The sequence below is a fragment of the Capra hircus genome, chromosome 2, assembly GCF_001704415.2.
Source record: "Capra hircus breed San Clemente chromosome 2, ASM170441v1, whole genome shotgun sequence".
Classification (NCBI taxonomy): Eukaryota; Metazoa; Chordata; class Mammalia; order Artiodactyla; family Bovidae; genus Capra; species Capra hircus.
This window is the reverse complement of record NC_030809.1, coordinates 5155957-5178135: the sequence shown is the minus strand read 5'-3', so window position 1 is coordinate 5178135 and position 22179 is coordinate 5155957. Positions and strand designations below refer to the sequence as shown.

The window sequence follows — 22179 nt, the reverse complement described above, 5'->3', positions numbered from 1 at the left end:
GTAAATTCTCAAAAATGGGGGCATTAAGCAAGGCTGTAATAATAGCAAGAGCAAACACCTACAAAGCACTGCTGTGCCCCAGTTAATTGCTTTAAGTACTTCATTTAGAATACTCCTAACAACACTGTGGGGCTTCCCCAATGGCTCAGCAGTGAAGAATCCACCAGCAATGCCTGGGACACGGGTTCGTTTCCTGGGTCCTGAATTGGGAACATTCCCTGGAGAAGGAAATGGCAACCCACTCCAGTGTTTTTGCCTGGGAAATCCCATGGACAGAGGAGCCTACCATAGGGTCATAAGAGTCGGACACGACTTAGCGCCCAACCACCACCACCACTGTGAGGTAGAGACTATTGCTAGAACTTTTCTATGGAAGGTTAATCCAGTCACAAAGACGTTACTCAGACTGCATGGAGCTAATAAATGCCAAAGCCAGGATGTGAATCCAAGCAGTCTGATTCCAGAGTCTACACTATTAATCACTATACTCGCAGTGTCTCTCTCAAAACACACAGCAACAGCAAATCAAAATGGCTCACTCTTACAGAAAATGATGTAAGTGTAAAGTGTTAAAGAACAGAATAAGCAACCAAGGTTCTCTTCAGGTGACTGACCACTGACGCTTGGTAAACACCATAACTTGATACGTAGATTTTTGCTGTTAGAAACTGTTCTGGATTTCAGCATAATAGCTAAATATTTTAAGAAAAAAATGTTTCTAATTTTTTCTAATAGGACACCATTTTGGTAGCAAAAATGGGGTTTCACTTCATGGAATGAGCAATTTGAGACCAATGTCCCACGGGCAACCAGTAAAGAAGAGTTTTGACATCCAGGACTTATAACAGGAGTGAAGGCCAAAACAACAAGTAATGAAAATTGATTTGCTTTAGCAAAAATATTTTGGAATGAAGGGATAAGTAACTAAAAGTAGAAACGTAAGGGACAAAACATGACCAAGAATTTTATGCCATTAAATTGAGGAAAAGAAGTCGCATAATTAAGCGACTTTTCAAAATAGAAACTGGGGAAGGAAACACATTAAAGTCTGCATAATTTTTAGGAGAATAAAAACCAGTCATCAGAAAAGATTTTCTAAGCAACTGTTAGTTGTTCAGATAGTACACCTGCAGCAAATATAGGAGTAAACAGATGGATATAGTTAAGCAAAAAAAGATTAGTAATCATCACTTCAATGAGCCCAAATATGGATATGGCTGACCAAGCACAAAAGTCATCTCAGGAAACGAAGTACATACGCCTGTAGAATATGCAGAAAATGTTGACCCTCAGACATCACAATCATTCATTTGACAAACATTTCTTGAGATACATCATGGTTTGGTACTAGGGATCGGGGTGACCACACCAGGTCAAAAGTCCTGCCTTCATAGATTTACATTCTACTGGGTGAAATTAACAGACTTGGAAGAGACTACCGAATACTGAAAACCTAGAATGCAACCTTTAATAGAAAACACACAAGTCTATTTATGGGACAGAAGTGAACATACTAACCCCCTCTTCCCCCAGCAGAGGAAGCTCTGTGGCCTTAAGTGTTTCTTGTTAAGCATTCCTTGTCCTCTCAAAAATTGACCCTAAAACGATAAATGCATTTAAAATAAAAAGTACAATTTTACTTTTACTTCCAAGAATGGCTATAAATACTACTCCCAAACAGGCACAGTAAACTGTACTTTGAAGTTTTCCAAATGGAACACACCTTGAATCAAAACATTTTATTAGTGAACCATTTTTAAAGTAACTAGAAATGCTTCTTTAATAAACCATAAAATTAAAAGTGGAAAAAGTATCCGAATAAAGAAAATCTTGAAGTTACAAAAAAGTCAAGACGTAGGTTTGGTGGGGTTTAAAAGAATCTCACTGATGTTTCATTTCAGCCCCTGACTACCTTAGGAGACAGGGGAGGACAGGGGAGCCTGGCCACGGGGTTACAAAGAGTCCTACACGACTTAGCAACTGAACCACCACCACCCTAGGCTGTAATACCTGCCTCGGGTGCCCAAAATATTAAGTTCAACTGAGTACAGATGTTGATTATTACAAACACTTTAAGAGGTTGTGATACCTTTTGGGTCTTGAAAAAATTACTGAGAAAGAGCTCATTTTTAATATTCAATCACCAATCTCCTTGCCTCAGTATAAAAGCTGTAAATCCAAACTATTCTCCCCATACTTTTAAAAGGGAAGAAGACAATTGATATTTGTGTATTTAAAGCTCTTAAGTACAGAAGAATCGAGAAATATGGCAGATAAGTACTTCGATTTTATATTCTTAAAAAGATACATTATAACAAATGTATTTCAGAAGATCCAAGCTCCACACCTATATAATCATCTACCAACACCTACAAACTACCAAAAGCTGCTTTAAATCGACCACTTCTATTAAGTGTTTAACAAGCAATCTGTTCTCTCTATAGAAACGAGAAACAATAAGTACTTGTTCCAACATGAACTATCCTTATAACAATGCATTACACAATTGGATCTCATTTTCTTTACAATGCTAATATTTTTCTGTGCTACTGTACCCTGTAGTCAGTGAAGGATATACAATTCAAGACGTGCCTAACATTCTGAAGAATGAATACTGTGATCTCCAAAGTCTGAAAATGTTATTCACTTAAGGTTGTTTTTTTTTTTTTTTTTTGGTTAAAAACCCAAAACTCATTTTAACAAAACTAAAGTGACCAGCAAGCAAAGAACAGGTGTAAAATGAACTGACTCTCTTTTCACCACACCCTTGCCACAAAAGTGCACGTGAGTCGACTTAGGTACGTACTCTGAATCAATAAGACACACTTATTAAAGTTAAATAATCTGAGAATGTTATTTTGGAACAAAGAAAGGCTTCCACAAATAAATTAACTTCAATACAGTCACAGGAATCTTGTGGCCAAAGAAAAGTGCTGTCTTGGCATTAAGATCATCTTGAGATTTCAAACCTCCCTGGCTTTCAGACGCTTATGAGACGGCCAGGATTTCAAAAGATCATCTCTGAATACCAGTAGTTGGGAAACAGGCAGGATATGCCACTGGGTGGCCCCAACAGAGGCTACCAAACGCTGTCTTAATTTAGCGAGCCCCTGACTTGCAGGCGTTAAAAACTCTCACCCCTTATATTGCAATGACGTAATCTTCCCCACTGCATTTCTCTAGGACTTAAAGGGAAAAGGGGGGGGGGGGGCGGTACAAATGAACAAAGAAAAATTTCCCCCTAAAGAGAGGAATCAGGCAAAAGGCAGAAAGACAGTTTCGGGAGGTGGTTAGGTTAACTTCCAGCAAGGGAAGCTTCAACTGAAGAGGCGGGGAGGGAGAAGAGTTGGGAGAAGCCAAACGGAAATGGTATTGGGAGGAACTCGACCTAAGGCAGGAATCAAGGAGACGGGAGAAGCGGCGACTGAGCCGCCCCCCACCCCACCCCACCCTCCCGGCGCGGGACGAGGCGTCGGGCGGCCGCGCGGCAGAGAGAGGGAGGCGCGCGGCGGGGCCGAGCCCCCCCCCGGACCGCCCGCTTCCCCGACCGCGCTCGCGGTCCGCTCCCATCCCCCGCCGCCGGCCGCAAAATGTCCGCGGCGAAGCAGGAAGTCGAAGCCGGGGCGCGCGCTGGGGGCCGGCCGGCCAGCCAGGGAGCCCCGGCCCCGCCAGCCCGCGGGCGCCTGAGAGAGGGTCTGCGGCCCTGGCCGCCCCGGCGGATGGGGGCGGTGGGCGTCCGCGGGGCCGCGGGGGAGGAGAGCCGGGCGGCCGGGATGGGTGTGACCCTTCCCTTCCGCCGCTGCCCGGTGACAGCCCGGCCGCGCCCTCGCCCCGGCACCTCACGCCCCGGCCGCGCGCTCCGGGCCGAACCCGCGACCCCGCCGCCGCCGCCGGGCCCTCCGCGACCCCCTCCCCTCAGTCCCCCCTGACAGAACCCGGACCCGCGCCGCGCGAGCCCGGCACCCCTCCCCCCGCGGCGCCCCGCGCCCGCCCCCCGGGGTCCCAGAGCAGGAGGTCCCCGCGGACCGGGAGACGCCAGGGGCGGCGCGGCGGGGGGACGAGGACGGTGTGAGTGGGGAGCCGCTCCCGCGGGGCAACCTCGGGCCCCACACTCACCTCAGCTCCTCCGCCGGGGCGTTGGCAGCACTGCGCGGGGTCTCCTCGGCTGCCGGACAGGGGCACGCGCCTGACGTCAGCACGCAGGCGACGCACGGTTGGGTTATCCGCGGAAATGGGAGGGGCCGGGAGGCGAAAAGAGGCCGAGCGGTTCCGGGCGGGGCCTGAACTCCTCCCCCCGCTCCCTTCAGGCTCCTGGCTCGGGCCGCCTAACGCGCACGCGCCAGTCACCGCGGTCGCTAGTTGGTGGCTGCTCTCTGGACTTCTTTCTACAGTTCTTCTCCTGGATTTGTAATTTATGCTACAAACGATCTCTTGCAAAGCGCTGCCCCTAACATGTCTTTTGATCCTTGCATCCTTACAAAGTGTTAGCATCCCGATTTTGCAGAGAAGACAGTGGCTACTCAAACGGGCAGTGACTTGCCCGAAACCACACTACAAGTGGGACGGCCTCCTGACTCCCCCAGGCCTGTATTCAGTACGCCTTGGCTTAAGCTGAGCGCCTAAGAATTGATGCTTTTGAACTGTGGTGTTGGAGAAGACTCCTGAGAGTCCCTTGGACTGCAAGGAGATCCAACCAGTCCATCCCAAAGGAAGTAAGTCCTGAATATTCATTGGAAGGACTGATTCTGAAGCTGAAACTCCAATACTTTGGCCACCTGATGCGAAGAACTGACTCACTGGAAAAGACCATAGATTGAGGGCAGGAGGAGAAGGGGACAGAAGATGAGATGGTTGGATGGCATCACTGACTCAATGGACATGAGTTTGAATAAACTCTGGGAGTTGGTGATGGACAAGGAAGCCTGGCGTGCTGCAGTCCATGGGGTTGCAAAGAGTCAGACACAACTAAGCAACTGAACTGAACCGGCTTAAGATCTGAGGTCGCTTCTCATCTCTGTTTAGACCCTTCTGTCCCTCGCTCCAACCACATCTCTTGGTTTAGAGACTTCCTCCCCACCACCGGCACTCACTGCCTCCTCTTCAGCCCTTCTGCTGGCTCTCAGCCTTTCAGTGTCACCGACTTCCTGATCTTGCTATCCTCACAGCATCTGTTTATCATCTGTCTTCCTGGCTAGTGTGCAAACTTCAGGAGAGTAGGAACCTTCTCTGTCTTGTTCAGATGTTTCCCAGTGTTACAGGAAAATAGCTTATCTTAGTAATAGCTCCTTTGTTGATGACCACCACAGTTAGTTGGCCAAGAAAAACATTTGTTTCCAATATGTTTAATAGTTAAGAGTTTCTTTTGGACTTTTTAATTACGCAAGAAAAATACATTTTTGAGTGTTTACTATAAGTGGCAGGAGGAGAAGGGGACGACAGAGGATGAGATGGTTGGATGGCATCACCGACTCAATTTTGGGTGGACTCCGGGAGTTGGTGATGGACAGGAGGCCTGGCGTGCTGCAGTTCATGGGGTTGCAAAGAGTTGGACATGACTAAGCAACTGAACTGAACTGAACAGGTTTGCATGTAATAGTAGCTAATGTAAAATTCACAACCACCCTAGAAGTTAAGAACTACTACCCCCACTTATTTTTTTTTTTTCAATCAGCCATAATCACCTCTGGGATAAACTTCATAGGCTAGGATAGTGCCACTGCACAAAGTGTACCCCCACTTATTGATGCATGAACAGAGGCTCAGACGTGTTACGGGATTTACCCAAGGTCACCAAGCCAGTCAGTGGCAGAGCTAGCACTTAACCCCAAGAGGCCAGCTGACCTATAAACTACCTAATTGTAGGTAGTTGTAGGTAGTATGTTGGTAGTAGGTAGTACCTACATACTACCTAGCAGGTTTATTAAAATGAAATCAGAAGATAAGCTTTAGCTGTTAGTCCTATCCCTAGTGATACCAACTATTAACATTTCGGTGTACACCTTTCCAGATATTCATAGATATATGAATATATATATTCATAGATATATATATATACACATTTATTGTACGAAAACAGATTGTACTCTGCATTTCTCTCTCAAAACTACATTGCAAACATCTTTCCATGTCAAGTAAAGCATTATACACTAAAAAATATAAAGTTCTGTTTTTAATGTGGACCGTTTTTAAAGTCTTTATTGAGTTTGTTACCATATTGCTTCTGTTTTATGTTTTATTTTTTTTTTCCGCCTCAAGTCATGTAGGATCTTAACTCCCCAAAGTGAGAGTGAAGTCGCTCAGTTGTGTCCGACTCTTTCTGACCCAATGGTGTGTAGCCTACCAGGCTCCTCAGTCCATGGGATTTTCCAGGCAAGAATACTGCAGTGGGTCGCCATTTCCTTCTCCAGGGGATCTTCCTGACCCACTGATCGAACCTGGGTCTCCCGCATTGCAGGCAGACCCTTTACCCTCTGAGCCACCAGGGAAACCAACTCCCCAACCAGGGATCAAATCCACACCCTCTGCACTGGAAAGCCGAGGTCTAGACAACCAGGGAAGTCCCCACGCATCATTTTTAAAGGCTACATTTCATTATTCAGGCATTTCTATATTTATCCAATCAATCGCCTACTTTCAGAATTTAGGTTATTTTTGGTTACTGTAAATTTTTGACTGTTTGAAAAATGCATGAGCTTAGTTTCTTAAACTGGAAGGAAAACTGGTTGTTTTCAACCTCCGCAAGACCAGTTGGCAGTGCCCTTTCCTCCATCCTGTCTCACAGTTCCCATCAATGTCCCCAGACAATGTCTGCTCTTTCCATCAGCAGCAAAATCCTGATGGGGTGTCACCCAACCCACTTGGTTTTTCCTGCCTTTATCCTGAGGACAAGAACTCACTTAGCACTTTGTTATGCTGTCAGGGCTTTGTCAGAAGAAGCTTCTCCAACATTTACCTCGCCCCAAAGGCAACAGTGTTACCGAGTCTAGCCCTTCCCTTGCTGTCAGCCCAGACTTCCACCTCCTGGTGGCCCCTCCCCACTGCCCCACTGGCGGCAGCCGCTTCACGTTTGCAGGACAGCCAGCCTGTGGGTTTCCAGTTCTCCTTCCCCTGTGATTACCAGCCCAGTGCCCATTCCTTCTTCCTCTGGTAACAGCATTTCCATTTCTCCTGGGCAGCTCTTCCCCCAGTTCTCAACCCCTGTGGCTTGAGAGATGAGTCTCTCCTCAAGTTGCAGGGCTAGACACGTGACACATGCTTGGCCTATCAGAGCATTTTAGAGGACTCTGGCCACAGCATGTCAGCAGTGGGTACGTGACACAACGAGAGCCATGAGATCCGATTCTGGGCCTTTGGTCAGAACTGTCCAGTTGCATGAATCCATCTTCTGAGAGCAGCATGTAATCACGGCACTGCTGGTAGCCCTCTTCCCACAGTCAGTCCAGTGACAGCCCGAGAATGAGACGGAGACAGGGAGAACAGAGCGGAGAGACAGGACAGTGAAACCAAGTCTCAGTAGCATGACTGAACCCTTGGATCCAGTCTTCTTCAGTTTGCAATCACATCAGCCAATGAATCCCCTCTCCTGCCTGGGCCAGGTGGGGTAGTTTTCCATTACGCGCAACTTCAAGGCTCTTGATGCACCGTCACTCTGCCACTCCTGACCCCAGAGTCTGCCCCCTGGGGTACTTGCCACCACCCTCTACGTAGATGATTCCCAAATCTCTTCCGTCTCTAACCCCTGCTCACCCCCTTTTCCAAATTTCCAGCTACGCACAAATCTCATCAGCACCACAGAAATCATCTTCCAGTTCCCACGTGCTTCAGGTTCTGTGGTGCCTAGATCGGCTTCGGGGATCCCCAATTTTTTTGCATCGTAGATCCTATGCCCACAAATTAATACCCGGCTTCTAGAGGTTTCCTTTAAGAATCTCTCTTCTAGGACTTCCCTGATGGTTCAATGGCTAAGATTCTGTGCTTCCATTGCAAAGGGTGCTAGATCGATCCCTGGTCAGGAAACTAAAATCCCACGTGCCATGTGATGCAGCTAAAAAATTTAAAAAATCAAAAAGAAGCTCTGTTTGAATTCATTTTATACAGCACAGCTTTCATCTTCCTAGGTGTCAGTTCTGATTAAGACACTGCCCAGTTTAGGAAATCCCAGTGCTTTCCCCTCTGTCTTCAAAATAAAATTCTAAGTCCTTTAGCCAGGTATTCTCTGTCCCCCATGATCAGGCACCAACTTGTCTTTCCAAAGTTATTTCCTCTTCCCTTCTGTATTAACTCTACAGAGGAACAGAACCAGTAGGAGATTCAATAGATGGATAGACGGATCTACATCTATCTATCAATATATTTATATGCATCTATATTTCTAATTCTACCTAAAGAGACTTATTATACGGAATTGATTCACATGATTACAGAGGCTGGTAAGCCCCAAGATCTGCAAGGTGGGTTGGCAAGCTACAGATGCAGGAACTGGTACAGTTCCCATCCGAGTCTGATGGCCTAAGAACCAGAAGAGCCAATGTTTCCATTGCAGTCCGATAGCCAGCCACTCAAGACCCAAGAAAATTCAACATTTCAGTTTGAGTCCAAAGCCAGGACTTACTTCTTCCTTACTCAAGGGAGGGTTAGCCTTTTTGCTCAGACCTTCAGCTGGTTGGATGATGCCCATCACATCAGGGAGTGCAATCTGCTTTTCTCAAATGTTAATATCATCCAGAAACCCTCACAGAAACATCCAAAATAATGTTTGACCAAACATCTCAGCACCGTATGGCCCAGTCAAGTTGACGTATAAAATTAACCATCACAACTTTCATCCCACCCCCTTATGCTGCAGTGAGAGTAAGTTACTTAGTATTGTGCACGCAGGTGCCGTGATTTCTGGCCTCTTTGTGCTGCTAATGCTGTTCCCCTTAACAGCAACACGCTTCCTGTTCATCTGTCCTACCTCTCAAGTCCCACTCTCCTTCCCATTATGAACTGCTCCTTTCGCCAACATCGACCTTGTGTCCTTTCCCACTTCTGTAACTAGGCAGAGTCACTGGTTCCCTTCTTTGTCTGCCAAACTCTTGTTCTTTTCTTCAAGGACTAACCTAGATCTCAGCTGCGAATGCTTCCCTGACAACTCCACACAACCAATTATTCCTATTATGCTCTTTTTAAAGCATGCCATATTTGTATCTGCTAAAATGCCATTCGGCCATGAGCAGGCAGGGACCTTAACTTATTCACTTTTGTTTCCTTTTACCTAATTTCCTGGCACTCTGCCGACCTTCAAAAATATTTGATAAATAATGCATGAATGAGCGTCATCCACCTCTTCCATAAAGCTTGCTCTGCTTCCTGCCACCAAAAGTGGTCCCTGCCTCTTCTAAATTCCCAGAGCACTTATCTGAGGATTTCCCCAGGCCTCACCCTGTTCTGTCATGCTTATCCACACTTTCCCTGCCTGACTGTAAGCTCCCAGGGGCAGGCTCAGTTTGGGGTGCATCTCAGGAGCTTTAAACGTAGTGAGCACTCAAACACTGGTTGAATGAGAGAAGCCTCAACACCACTTTCTCTGACAAATACCAAAGCCTCAAATCCATTACCATCTCCCCAGAGCCTGCCAAGATCCACTGGAGAAGGATCTATATTAAAGAGGCTGTCTTTTGCGGCCCTCAGTCTTAGGATTTACGTGAGAAAATCCTAATTTAAGACTCTCTGTGTGATTCATAGGTTATAAAACTATTAAGAAAATCAAGGAAGTGATAATTATAAAAATCCAGCTATTGGCTGCCTCTAACTGAGATAGTAATCTGGAAAGGATCGAGGTGTGCTGGGCTTGGGGGATGATGTTGACAATGTTCTGTTTCATGACTTGGGTGATGATTACTCGGATGTTTGCTTTATAAGTATTCACTGTACTGTATACTTGTTTTCTGTGCTTTTTCTCACACGTAATAGTTCATAAAAATTAAAATTAGAAATAATTAAATAAAACAAAGTCTCACTGTTGTTACTAAAAGGTTGATGTTTTTGTACAAATTCTTATTATTGGAGGATTTCCCCAGTGGTCCAGTGGCTAAGACTCCACACTTCCAATGCAGGAGGCAAAGGTTCGATCCCTGGGCGGGGGACCAGATCCCACACGGCGCAGCTAGAGCCCAAATGCTGCAGGGAAGACCTGGTGCAGCCAGGCGGGGAACCAGATCCCACATGGTGCAGCTAGAGCCCACAGGCTGCAGGGAAGAGATGGTGCAGCCAAATAAATAAATAAACTCCTGTCACTGAGACTCAGGCCTTTCCTTCCATTCTGATTTACTGGCTGGTCTTTCCCTCCTCAGGCTGGTCACGGCCCCAGGCCCTGCTAGCAGCCCCATTTTTCTGCTGGGACTGCCACACCTTAAGAGGCTAGAGCAGGCGCCTCCAAGGGTCACCACCCCCCTCCCACCGTTTATGCAGTCCCCTTGGGGCTCAGCCTCTCTCCTCCACTTTGTGCCACTTTCTTACACTTGTCCAGGGACCTGGACCCCTCTTGGAGTCAGAGAAAGGAGAGAAACTGACCGAACCTGTTTCCTACCTGCCTTTTCTCTAACTGGCCCAGACTTGCCACCTTCATCACTGTTACACATCTCTGGTGGAGATAATCTGGGTCACTGAAGAAGAGTGGATGAGATGGGATAGGGAAGAGAAGAATCTATAAACACCTGAGCATCTCCTTCCCCATCTGGTCGGTTTTGGTAAGAGCTCAGAAGCATACGGCACAAAGATTAAATTTCAACTTGAAAATGATCCAAGAATTGCTTGTGTGGCCTAACTGGTCCTGGGCACATTGCTGCCAGTATTCAGCAAGTAATCGGTGTCCATTATGTACTAGGCACCTTGGCAGCAGAGGTGAACAATATCCCCCCACTTAACCTCAGTAGCTCCTCCTGGCTCCTGCCCATCCTCTGGCCTTCTCCAGACCACGCATTCACTCCCTGGGCTCCAGCTACGTGGTCTTCTTTGTTGTTCCTCAGACACATTTGAGCTTCCTGCGCAACCCTCTGAAGCCTGCACTTGCTGGTCTCACTCCTGCTCTGCGTGTACCTGCTCTGTTCCAATCTCGCCTCTTCAAGAAGACCTCCTCCCTTCCCCCCGACCCCTGCAGCTTCAGCGGCACCTCACACCCACTCTCACACCACTCGGTTTTACTTCCTTCCTAGAGCTGATCACTATCCAAAATGATCTTACCTCTTTATTTTTCTTGTAATCCGTCTCTTCCCATTAAAAAGTAAATGCAAAGATTTCCTTCACCACTGCACCCTCCGTGCTAGAATATAGGGCATACTCATAAAAGACTGTTGCAGAAAATACCATGAATGAAGATACAATTCCCACTTAAAGAACTAAGGTCACACAGTGGAACAAACAATAATCAAGGTAAGTGTTAAGATGGGGGGGGTGTACAAGAATCTGCGGACATAAGAAGAGTATTCACAATAGTTATATGTAATATTTCCTAAGCATTTCCTAGATTCCAGCTATTGTTCTTAGTATTTAATATGTACTACCGCATTTGAAATTCATAAGAACTCTAGAAACCATGATCTTCAACAGCAGTGAGGAGTGAAGAGGTCAGTAAGCCATGGCCGAAATCATACACCCGGTAGACAGAAGCTCTGGGATTCAAATCCAGAGCTGACCACAGACTTCCCAAAGGAGGGAGATTTGATCTGAGTCTAGAGGACTTGCACAGACTGGTCAGGCCAGGATAGGGCGTGTCAGCAGAACAGACGCTTCCTGCTGGAAAGAACAGGCGTGTCCAGGTTCACAGACACAGAAAAGCAGGATGCTCGGGGGACGGACAAATTATAGAGACACGATGCTGGATGTAAGAAACCAGACACAAAACAGCGCGCCCTGTCTTTGCCCACTAGCTTCAGCAGCACTGCTCTAGGGCGATAGAAAGCATGACAGTTATCTTTCGGGGGGCTGATAACTCGGGAACAGTATGAGGGAGACTTCCAGGGGAGCTGGTTAAATCCTGTATCTTCATCTGAAGGTGGTCAGAGGAGTATGCCCACTCTGGATAAATTCATTGAGTCATGAAATTAAGATCTGTGTGTTTTACAGGATGCCTGTTATATCTAAATCTTAAAAATTAAAGGTCACGACACACTAGCAATGGCCTATACACTAAAACACTTTTTTTTTTTTTTAAGAAGTGTAGGCTTTTTTCAACGCTGAGGTCTAATGCCTGGGGATAAGATAAGAAATGAGGAGAGGGGTGGGGAGGAGTGAGAAGATAAAAAGAGGATTTTACATAGAGAAATGAGGAATGAGGAGATGGAGCTGTTTGAGAGATGGGCTCAGGAAGGAAAAGATCGAAGAGACAGCTGAGAAGGAATCACTCGATGACCCTTCCCTTTACCAAGCAGATTCAGCTACGATATAGACTATTTATCCCAGAAAGTAGCATATACAGGATGCCTCTGTGCTGCACAAGGGTGACCCTAGCTGTGGATATGAAACAAGACAGGTGTGGGAACTGGAGCTCAGAGAGGTGACAAGACTTGTCTGAGATCACACACCTTGAAAGGGCGGGAGTTACCTTTGCTAGGAACATCCCATCTGTGCTAAGACAGGGCTCCAAAACACTTAGTTCTGGCCCCAAGTGAAGGCGGAGCTTCGGCCCAGAGGAAGTGAAGGGGAGGCCCTGGCTGCTCTGGTGGTGTTGGTGGCTTCCTGCCCAGAAGACACGCCCAGCTTCAAAATCACTATTCTGGGCAGTCAGCTTGTTGCTAGGCACCCAGGGGGCCCTGGAGCTTTCAAACAGAGCCAGCCAAGGGCTGTTTTAACTTCACCTCACTGCAAAATCAGGTGCAAAACGGAGAGGGAAGCCAGCCACCCCAGTGAAGACTGAGTGAAACCTTCCTCTTTTCTTCAGGGGTTTATTTTCACCATCATCTCCATTTTAAACAGGGGCAATAATAATCTCCAATTAAACAATTTAATCTCCAATTAAACAGGATTTAATAATCTCACTCCCTCGTTTCCCATGAATTCCAGTCATTTGTGTTCACTAAGAAGGAAGCACCTTAAATCAGGCAGCAATCATGTGTCTTCTACAAAATAAACTATTTCTAGAGGATGTCACGTGCAGGTCATGTGTTGGAGGCCAGGAACAGATTCCCTCTACGTGGGGTTCACAATCTGCTAGGGACACAAACTAGACACTGCATGTGATCCTTAGCACGGCCTTGGCGCGCTGGGTACACAGTGCATGTTTGCTGAATGAGCAGGGACGCAGAACTAGAGGGAAGGTGTTACAGGAGCGCACAAGAGGGATTCAAATGCTGATTCAAGGCAGAAATCACAGAAGGCTTCGTGAAGGTGACCACGGCTATCTGCGTCATAAACAATGAATAGGAGTAGGCTGGCAAAGACGCGGGAGGCAGAGGGGTGGGACGTTTCAGGCCAAGGGGAAATGGCCAATAAATGCATGGTGGTGGGTGGAAAATGCTTAGCAAAATAGTCAACTCGTTGTCAAGAGAGCTGTAGTGAGCTGCCTTTGGAAACTGACCGCACGGGGTGCTCTGAGGAAGGCCAGATGTGCTTGAATTCTCACCACCACGAGTGGGGGACTCTGCCCCACCCCAGCCCCTGGAGTTGGCCTCCTTTCCAGCAACCAGGGACTGGCACCCACTCACTGCTCAGGGTGCAGTTGCCCAACAGATGACATATTTTTCCATGGCTCCAGCCAGTTGCTAGGAATCTCATATTACCTTGTGGTCCGTACACTGGTTTTCACCAGCAGCCATCTGGCTGCTTTTCAGTGACTAGATGAAACTGTGGAACTGGAGTCAAAATAATCACAGAGGGCAAGTCAGACACATGAGACATGTTAGAAATGCTCCCCTCCAGCTCCTCTACATTCTCCCTCCTCTTGCCCCATCATTCGCAGAATTTAAAGCGTTCTTGGATGTCCCTGGTGGTCCAGTGGTTAAGAACCCACCTACCGATGCAGGGAACGCTGGTTTGATGCCTGATCCAGGAAGATTCCACATTCCCTCGGAGCAACTAAGCCCGTGCGCTGTAACTACTGAGCCTGCGCACCTAGGGCCCATGCTCTGCAAAGCGAAGCCACGGCGATGAGAAGTCGTGCACCTCAACGAAGGGTAACCCCTGCTTGCTACAACTAGAGAAAGGCCACAGGCAGCAATGAAGACCCAGTGCAGCCAAAAAGTAAATAGTAGAAATAAACAGGGTTCTTTAGAATTGGTATCTAGATTGACTCCAGAAATGACAGTGACTGGCAGCGGTGAGAACTACTCTACGGGGTAGAGAAAGCATGGGAACCACCTCTGGAGGAGCGGCACTAGAGATGGGGAGTGACTGTCTTCCCAAATCTCCACAGGGCCCGAGAAACCCTTGAAGTTGGTTTACTTTTTAGTAACCAGGCAGCGTGACCTCGTGGCAAGGGCATGGGACTAGGGCCAGATGGAATGGAGATTAACTGGAGCTTCTCCTCTTACTGGGTTTGTTTGGGGTAAGGATTTGCATCTACAAGTTCACTTCCATGAGAAAGTGTTGGTACTAGCAGGTTGCTGGGAGATAGTGCTGGGCATTTCACCAGTTCCGATTTGAGTTCTGGCTCTCTCACTTACCTCTGTAAGCCTCACTTGTGCTTTGGAGGTTCACCTCTGTATCTAAACCCCCTGCCTTGCATTTTTTACTGAAAAGTGTAAGGCTAGGTATTAGCCATACAGAATACTATGCAACTGCTAAAAAAAATTTTTTTTTAATAAATCTTTTTATGTTGATAACAAAAGACTGCTAAGGCTTACTGGGCAAGAAAACTATACAAACATTCATAATGTATTTTGTGTAAATAAAAAAGGATTTCTCTGGCAATTCGGCAGTCCAGTGGCTAAGACTCTGTACCTCCACTGCAGGAGCCATGGGTTCAATCCCTGGTCGGGGAACTAAGATCCCATATGCCACACAGCGTGGTCCAAAAAAAAAAAAAAAAAAAAGGCAGGGTGATATATGCATATGTGGGCACATACATGTCTATCTGCAAAACTGTTAATGTGAAGACAGCCTTTACATTTTCCTCTTATATCCTTGGACTTTTCTATACACATGCAAATTAATTTTTTTTTACATTAACTGTATACCTTATCTCTGTTATTATTACATCAACTCCACCTCAGACTGTCAGGCATTAGATCCTGAAGGCTGGGAACTCCTCGGGTAGAGGACAAAGCAGACGCCGACCCTGCTTTCAGAGAGCTTACCATGTGCTGGGGAGGCAGAAAGAGGAAAGGAGACACAGGCAGCACAGGACGCTTGTATCTTATAATTTAAAAACGCTAACAGGAGTTACCTAGGAAGTGAGAGTATGTACCAGGCTTGTTTTTTTCATACTTTTTGTCAAATGAATCTAAGACATGTTATTTTAGATTGGGCTTCCTGTGTGGCTCAGCTGGTAAAGAATCCGCCTGCAATGCAGGAGACCCGGGTTCAATCCCTGGGTTGGGAAGATCCCCTGGAGAAGGGAGAAGCTACCCACTCCAATATTGTGGCCCGGAAAATTCCATGGACTGTATAGTCCATGGGGTCGCAAAAAGTGGGACACAACTGCGCGACTTTCACTTTCAAGATAAAGATGAAAAAAGCCAAAGAAATATCTCACACACAGGAGAGTGCTTTACAATTATCCTCCAATAGAAAATTTGAAGCGGGAAAAAAAAGGAACCACAAAGCCCAGTCTACACCAGTCTTCCAACAGCTTCTCAGTCTGCTGTTAAGCTTAAGAGACCGTGGACCAAAGTATAATCTGGGACACGTCTGGATGAAGTCTCCCACTCAAAGTCAGTGGTTCTCAACCAAGGGCAAAGGAGGCATTTTTGGTTGTCACACCTAGCAGATGTTACTCTAGTCTAGTGAGCAGAGGATAAAGATGCTGTTAAATACCCTAGAATCCACAGGACAAGCCCCCACAAAAAGGAATTACCTGGCCCCAGATTGCCAAGGTTGAAAAATCTATGCTAAGGGATTCAGGAAATCTCATCTGTTTTAAAATCCCACAGATGAAAACATTTCAGTCTACTTGGAACTCTAGTCCTTTACTTGCATCCTAAATTCTAGGCCGTCAAAGCATCTGAGAAACTAGAGCAGGTCAGGAAATTCTTTAACCCCTGGAGTTCCTAATCCCTGCAGATTAAAGGAAATACCTTCAGAATGTTCGGAACAAATGGAAGTGCTGAAGATACTATGACTCTATCACTGTTACTCCATTGCCAATGTTAAATCTTACTTGAGAGCTTAACCCAGTCAATGAAAGAGTTATTTCCCAAATACTGTACGCCCTCCCATTCCCATTGTAAAGGCCTTTACAAAAGGTGTGCCTTCTGTCCAGTGATCTCTGACTCCTACTAAAGTTCAATAAAAATGCCGCTTCCCTGACTCGGCTATTTCTTCTTTAAAAAAAAAAAAAAAAAAACACAAAATGTTTTTTTAGTGCTGTCTCAAAATCAGATGCCAAAAAAGGCTAGTTTTACTCCAGCATTTCTAATGATGTATTTTGATGGCTTCTTCCTCTCCTTAGAAACAATAGATTCCCTTAAAGTTGGGCTTTATATTATATATTTGAATTTTTTATTTATGGCTGCACTGGGTGTACATTGCTTTGTGAGGGCCTTCTCTAACTGCGGCAAGCGAGGGCTGCTCTTCGTTGCTGTGCAGATTTCTTTGCAGTGGCCTCTCGTGTTGCAGAGCACAGGCTCTAGAGCACAAAGGTTTCAGCAGTTGCAGCACATGGGCTCAGCAGCTACGGCACAGGGTCTTAGATGCTCTCAGGTACGTGGGATCTCCCCCAATCAGGGGTCGAACTCACGTCTCCTGCAGTGGCAGGCGGATTCCTAGTCACTGTGCCACCAGGTGATTCCCTGAAACTGGGGTTTACGTTTGCGTGTGCTCAGTCATTTCTGACTCTGCAACCCTATGGGCTGTAGCCTGCCAGGCTCCTCGGTCCATGGGATTCTCCAGGTTATCTTCCCCACCCAGGGACTGAACCCGAGTCCCCAGCACTGGCAGGCAGATTCTCTACTGCTGCGCCACCTGGGATTCTAGCATCAAGAGTCCCAAAGGCACAGAAGTACTCAACAAACATGAGCAGAATCGAATTCAAGCTCCACAGTGGAGCTAACCACCCCTATCCCAAAAGCCAGGCTGCAGAGGCAGAAAGGTTCCTCAAGACTGGGTCATGCTGGGGAAGGAGCTGCTGTTTCCTCTCTACCTGTCACCACCACAGCTACTGTTGTTTCAGCTGCATACCAAAGTACAGGACTCTACACACAAAAAGCCAGGATGACCTCTGTTCCAGAAAGAACAGAACCTCAGATGGTTTGGTCCTCTAGAAGGAAGATGAGCTGAGGAAGATAAGGAAATGGACACAGAGCAAATCAAACAGCCCCACCTGAGTTACTTACCTCTTCTGACCTCTTTCCCCCTTCTCAGTTTTGCCGAATTTAGACGCTGACCCTGAAAACAAAGGCCAGGCCTGTTCCTATTCGCCAGCTCAGCAAACGCTACATAGTTCTTATCTGCAGCTCACATCTACTCCCGATAATTATCCCACCTTTCTCAAATGCTGACAACTAAGAGCCAGACTGGCAAATCACCACAGGACATTTTTATTAAGAATCAAACTTTAATATTTCAAGGACACCCCAAATGAGTTACTGGCGGGGTTACAGAAGCTTCCATTCAAGCCACCACAGCGAGAATCAAGAATATTAAAGTTGAAGCAATCATCTCTTTGGATACATAAAAACTATATATTAAAGCGTGTCACAAAGTGCAAAAAGGGATGCATTCAGCAGAGCAAAAACAAGCAGCAGACTGATTGTCCTTACAAGAGGGCAGGGAAACTCATTTTGGAGTTCGCAGTGCCAGGAAATAGAGCTGCTTCAGGCAAAAAAAAAAAAAAAAGGTTTTCATTGATTCTTATTACAGCTAGCAAAGGCAAGCTCAAAGAAAATCAAGGTTCAGATTTCTCATGACTGTAGTTGGATTTGCAACAGAGAGCCTTTGGTCACTTCTCATATGTAGGCTGAAAAAGAAGCAGTGAGATTTTAGCCAGTGATTCTGACCCCAGGCTGACACCTCAGTGCCCAAGCTCTGAGCTCCTCAGGGAGGACGGCCTGGAATTGCTCCTGCACCAGCATTTCCACAATCTGCTCCTTTGTGTGAATATCAGGTCGCAGCCACTGTCCAGCAAGCTCTTGGAGATGTCTCAGGACATCCCTGGGCCCAGCTGCATCTTCATAGCGGAACTCCCGGAACCTCTGCCTGGAGGCTGCAGGGTTGAGAGGACTCCTTCGGGGCACGGTCTCCAGGTCATCTTCAGAGTCTTCATCCAGGCTCTCTGGTGGAACCTGGACCTGGGGCGGCGCTATCAGGATGCCTTCTGGCTCCTCAGTCATCCTCTCATTTGATGGTGACCTTATTTCATCATTCTGGACTTCTCCATCTCTTTGCATCTCTGGACACCCTTCAGTCTCCATCCTAAAACTCTGCAAAAGGATTTTTCAGACTCCTAGGCACAAAGAGAAAAGTCAGGCTCAACAAAAACAAATCTTAAAGGATGTTAAAACCTCCCTGATCTCAAGGATCTGGTCCACCAACTAGGAGAGACCTAGGTTCCAATAACTTTTCAATCTTAATAAAGTTATGAGAAATTCCGCTTTTGTTTCCTCTTGCTGGATCAATGGACACAGTTGAGAAAGTTTGTCTACAGTTTACCAAAATGTAAGATGTAGTAGATTCTCAAGGCAGAGAGAGTCAAGAATGCTGGCCTTGCTAGCTGGAAAAATCTTTCATTCAGTTCCCCCTCGCCAATACAAACATATGCACGTGACTTGTAGGGGGGGAAGTCTTTAAAATCATGGTTTGCTTCCTCCAACCACTTTTATGGAGTATTTGCTATGCTTAGAAGCAAATTACGAAGAAACGCTAAAATAGAGGGAAAAAATGTCTGTTCGTTTTCATATACTCTGTCGTCTTTTCTATCTCCTCCTGTCTTTTATGATGATGAAAGAATAGCAAGTGTTAAAAAAATACTTTAGGGCGGAGTCTATGACAATTAAAAAAAAGGGAAAAAGCTTTTATATTAAGATCAAGATCCTAAGCTCCCTCAAAGAATGAGGAACTGAACTTGTAAGAATCCTTGTAGCATGGATTTCTGACTCGTTAGATGTTTGAGAGCTCCAGGATTAGCAAACCAGAGGTAGTGGGACAAAGGGAGATGGAGGGTGTCTGACAGGTAATCAAACACCTGTGAAAAGCTGGGGGGAAAAAGGTTTTGCTTCATTTAGGCTAGGGCCCAGTCCAAAGAGGGATTATTTACAGGAAAACCACATTCTAGGTTAATTTAAAACAAAAAAAGAGACGTAAGATAACAGTATGAAAGTGAAGTCACTCAGTCGTGTCCCACTCTTTGGGACCCCATGGACTGTAGCCTACCAGGCTCCTCCCTCCATGGGATTCTCCTGGCAAGAGTACTGGAGTGGGTTGCCATTTCCTTCTCCAGGGGATCTTTCCAACCCAGGGATCGAACCAGGGTTTCCCACATTCCAGGCACACACTTTAACCTCTGAGTCACCAGGGAAGCCAGATAACAGTATAGAAATGACTATACTGTCACAGCAGGGATGTCCAATCAAAGATTATAATCCCTATGAAGTCACTTTACACAGACCACCTTTTTTTCATTATTACCACCTCCCCCAAGGATCAGTTCTTTCTTATTGTATCAACACTGCAGAAGTGTTGAGATTTAAAATCCTTCCTACATCAAAGAGTCTCAAATCTGTCCTCTAGGTAACAATTTATAGAAGCCAACAATCGTTAACACTGACCAGCTGCCTTGAGTTAAATGGTTCTTGGTTCCTCGTCTCTAAACGTTCACTGATTCATTTCCTAGAACTTTTTAAAAAAATATTTATTTATTTGGCTGCACCAGGTCTTACTTGAGGCATGTAGGATCTTTAGTTGCAGCATGAGAACTCTTAGTTATGGCAAGTAGAACCCAGTTCCTTGACCAGGGATTGAACCCAGGCCTCCTACACTGGGAGTACAGTCTTAGCCACAGGACCACCAGGAAAGTCCCTCTAGGAGCTCTGAATTGATTCTAAACTGGGTAGCAGTATTTTGGGAATATATCACTTCCCTTATTATCTGGGTTTCTGTTCAATCAACAGGGTGTTTCTCATGCCTCAAAATAAGTTAACTATCCCAGGGTGATGAGAAGGACAAAAGCAGAATACACCCCAAACTCAGGGGTGCCTTGAATAAAAGGGAAATAGTCAAGGAAAGGTTGGATGAAACACTGTATGAAAGCAAAATCTTGGGAACAGCTTAAGCCATCAACAGGAATGTGGTTAAGATGTTGTTGTATAGTCGCTAAGTTGTGTCCACCTCTTTCAAGACCCCATGGACTGTAGCCCACCAGGCTACTCTGTCCAAGCGATTTTCCAGGCAAGATACTGGAGTCGGCTGCCATTTCCTTCTCCATGGGGTTTTCCCCACCCAGAGTCTCTTGTGTCCCTTGCACTGCAGGCAGATTCTTTTACCACTGAGCCACAGGGAAGCCCTTATCAACAGGGAAATGATTAAAGTACCGTCAGCCACTCAGCAGAATACTATGCAGCCTTGGAAGAAATAAAAGAGGCCTATGAGAGCCGATATGTAAAGTTCTCCATAATATAGCACCCCTCGGCCAGGTGCAGATCAGTATGTATAGTGTAATCTCATCTGGGGAAATTAGAAGCACATACAGGTAAGCATATATGACCCGATGTATCTATAAACAGTACCAGGAAGGTTATCAAAGTTCTTTTACCTCTGAGAAGCAGAACAGTGAAAGCGGAAACATTTTTCTTATCCCTTTCTGTACTGTCTTCTTTTTTACTACATCTATGCTACTTTCATGACAACTCAAGAGGGAGAAAACACTTCAGGGTTTCCCCTCCAGCTCAAAACTGTTCTGAGAGAAAACCCCTAATCCACTTAGGAAAACACCCTTTTACTACTTCTCATTCCCAAACCCGACGTCTAGGAACAGTCTCAACTGTCAACAGGCCAGTTTTCAAAGCTGGCTTTGGAAGATGAATATCAGCTCCATGATTTACCCAGCTTCCAAACCCAATCAGCTTGAGAAGGCCACCTGCCATACAGAATGCTTATCCTCACCAGTCAGTAATTCCAGCTTAGGGAACCCTTATCTCCTATCTGATACTGTGCGTTTCACATTCTCTACGTGATTCTCTTAGCGACTCAGGTTAAACTCTCGATAAGACTCTCTAACGCCCCAGTTGTCTCCATTTTAACAAGCAGCTTCCACCTCTCCATTTGTTGAATTTTACAGGCCACACGGTCCTCAGTAGCTTTCCGTCATCGAGTCCTGCCCGACAACCCAGTAGGGCCGTTACTGTCATTTCCACTTCACAGATAAACAAACTGAGGCTCGGAGAAAGGGGACTTGCCCAAGGTCACAAGGCTAGGAAGTGGCGGGACCACCCAGCCCAGAAGAAAAATCCCCGGCGTCTCTGCAGGGGCCTGGGTCCGACTCCTCCCACCACCTGGGCGCGGTTCAGACGGCCGAGATCCGGCCGGAAAAGGCCCATCTGGGGAATCCAGAACTGGACGCCCTCCTCTCTGGGACATTTAGCGGGGCCCCAAGGCCACGTCAGGCCGACCAGCCGGCACACCCCACAGGCGAGGGCCTCCCCACTCCCACGGCCGCCGCCCCGGCCGCCCGCTCCCACCCAGCGGTGCGCGGCGGAGGAGGGAGGTGCAGGGGGCGGGGAGGGGCGTTCACCTGCGCAGGTGCCCCTCGGAAGGCCGGGTGAACGGGGGGAAGGAGAGGAGCGAAACGCCAAGCCCCGCCACCGGCTCCGGGAAAGAGAAATCAGCTGCTCGGCGCCGAGCTTTGTAGCCCACCGCCGGAACCGGAAGTCGCGCCCCGCCCGGAAGCTGGAAACGGAAGGGGAAACTGGGTTCCAAGGCGGGGGGGCGGGGGGAGGCGGGGTCTCTCTAGGCCTTGGCGGTGCCCTGTAACTCCATGGTCTTAACCCCTGCTGGTCTCTTGGCCTCCCTCGGTCCCCAATCCTCCCGACTGAGCGAAGAGGTGCGTCCGGC

At 46.8% G+C, this 22179-nt stretch overlaps 1 protein-coding gene and 1 non-coding gene across 4 annotated transcripts in view; both read right to left on the bottom strand.

Moving 5' to 3' along the window:
* The window catches only part of CDC42 (cell division cycle 42), a 49335-nt gene extending 45123 nt beyond the window's left edge, over nucleotides 1-4212 (bottom strand). For 2 of the 3 annotated variants that reach the window (XM_018055357.1, XM_018055370.1), the window contains exon 1: nucleotides 4117-4212. The gene's annotated coding sequence lies outside the window, so the exon portion shown is untranslated. Of the gene's footprint in view, nucleotides 1-4112 lie in introns of all 3 variants that reach the window. The other variant, XM_018055366.1, reaches the window with a different exon arrangement.
* LOC102189078 lies at nucleotides 17654-22025 on the bottom strand. Its single transcript, XR_001918811.1, has 2 exons — nucleotides 21860-22025; nucleotides 17654-18577 (listed from the first exon to the last, which is right to left on the bottom strand). It is a non-coding gene; the product is annotated as an uncharacterized LOC102189078 (transcript).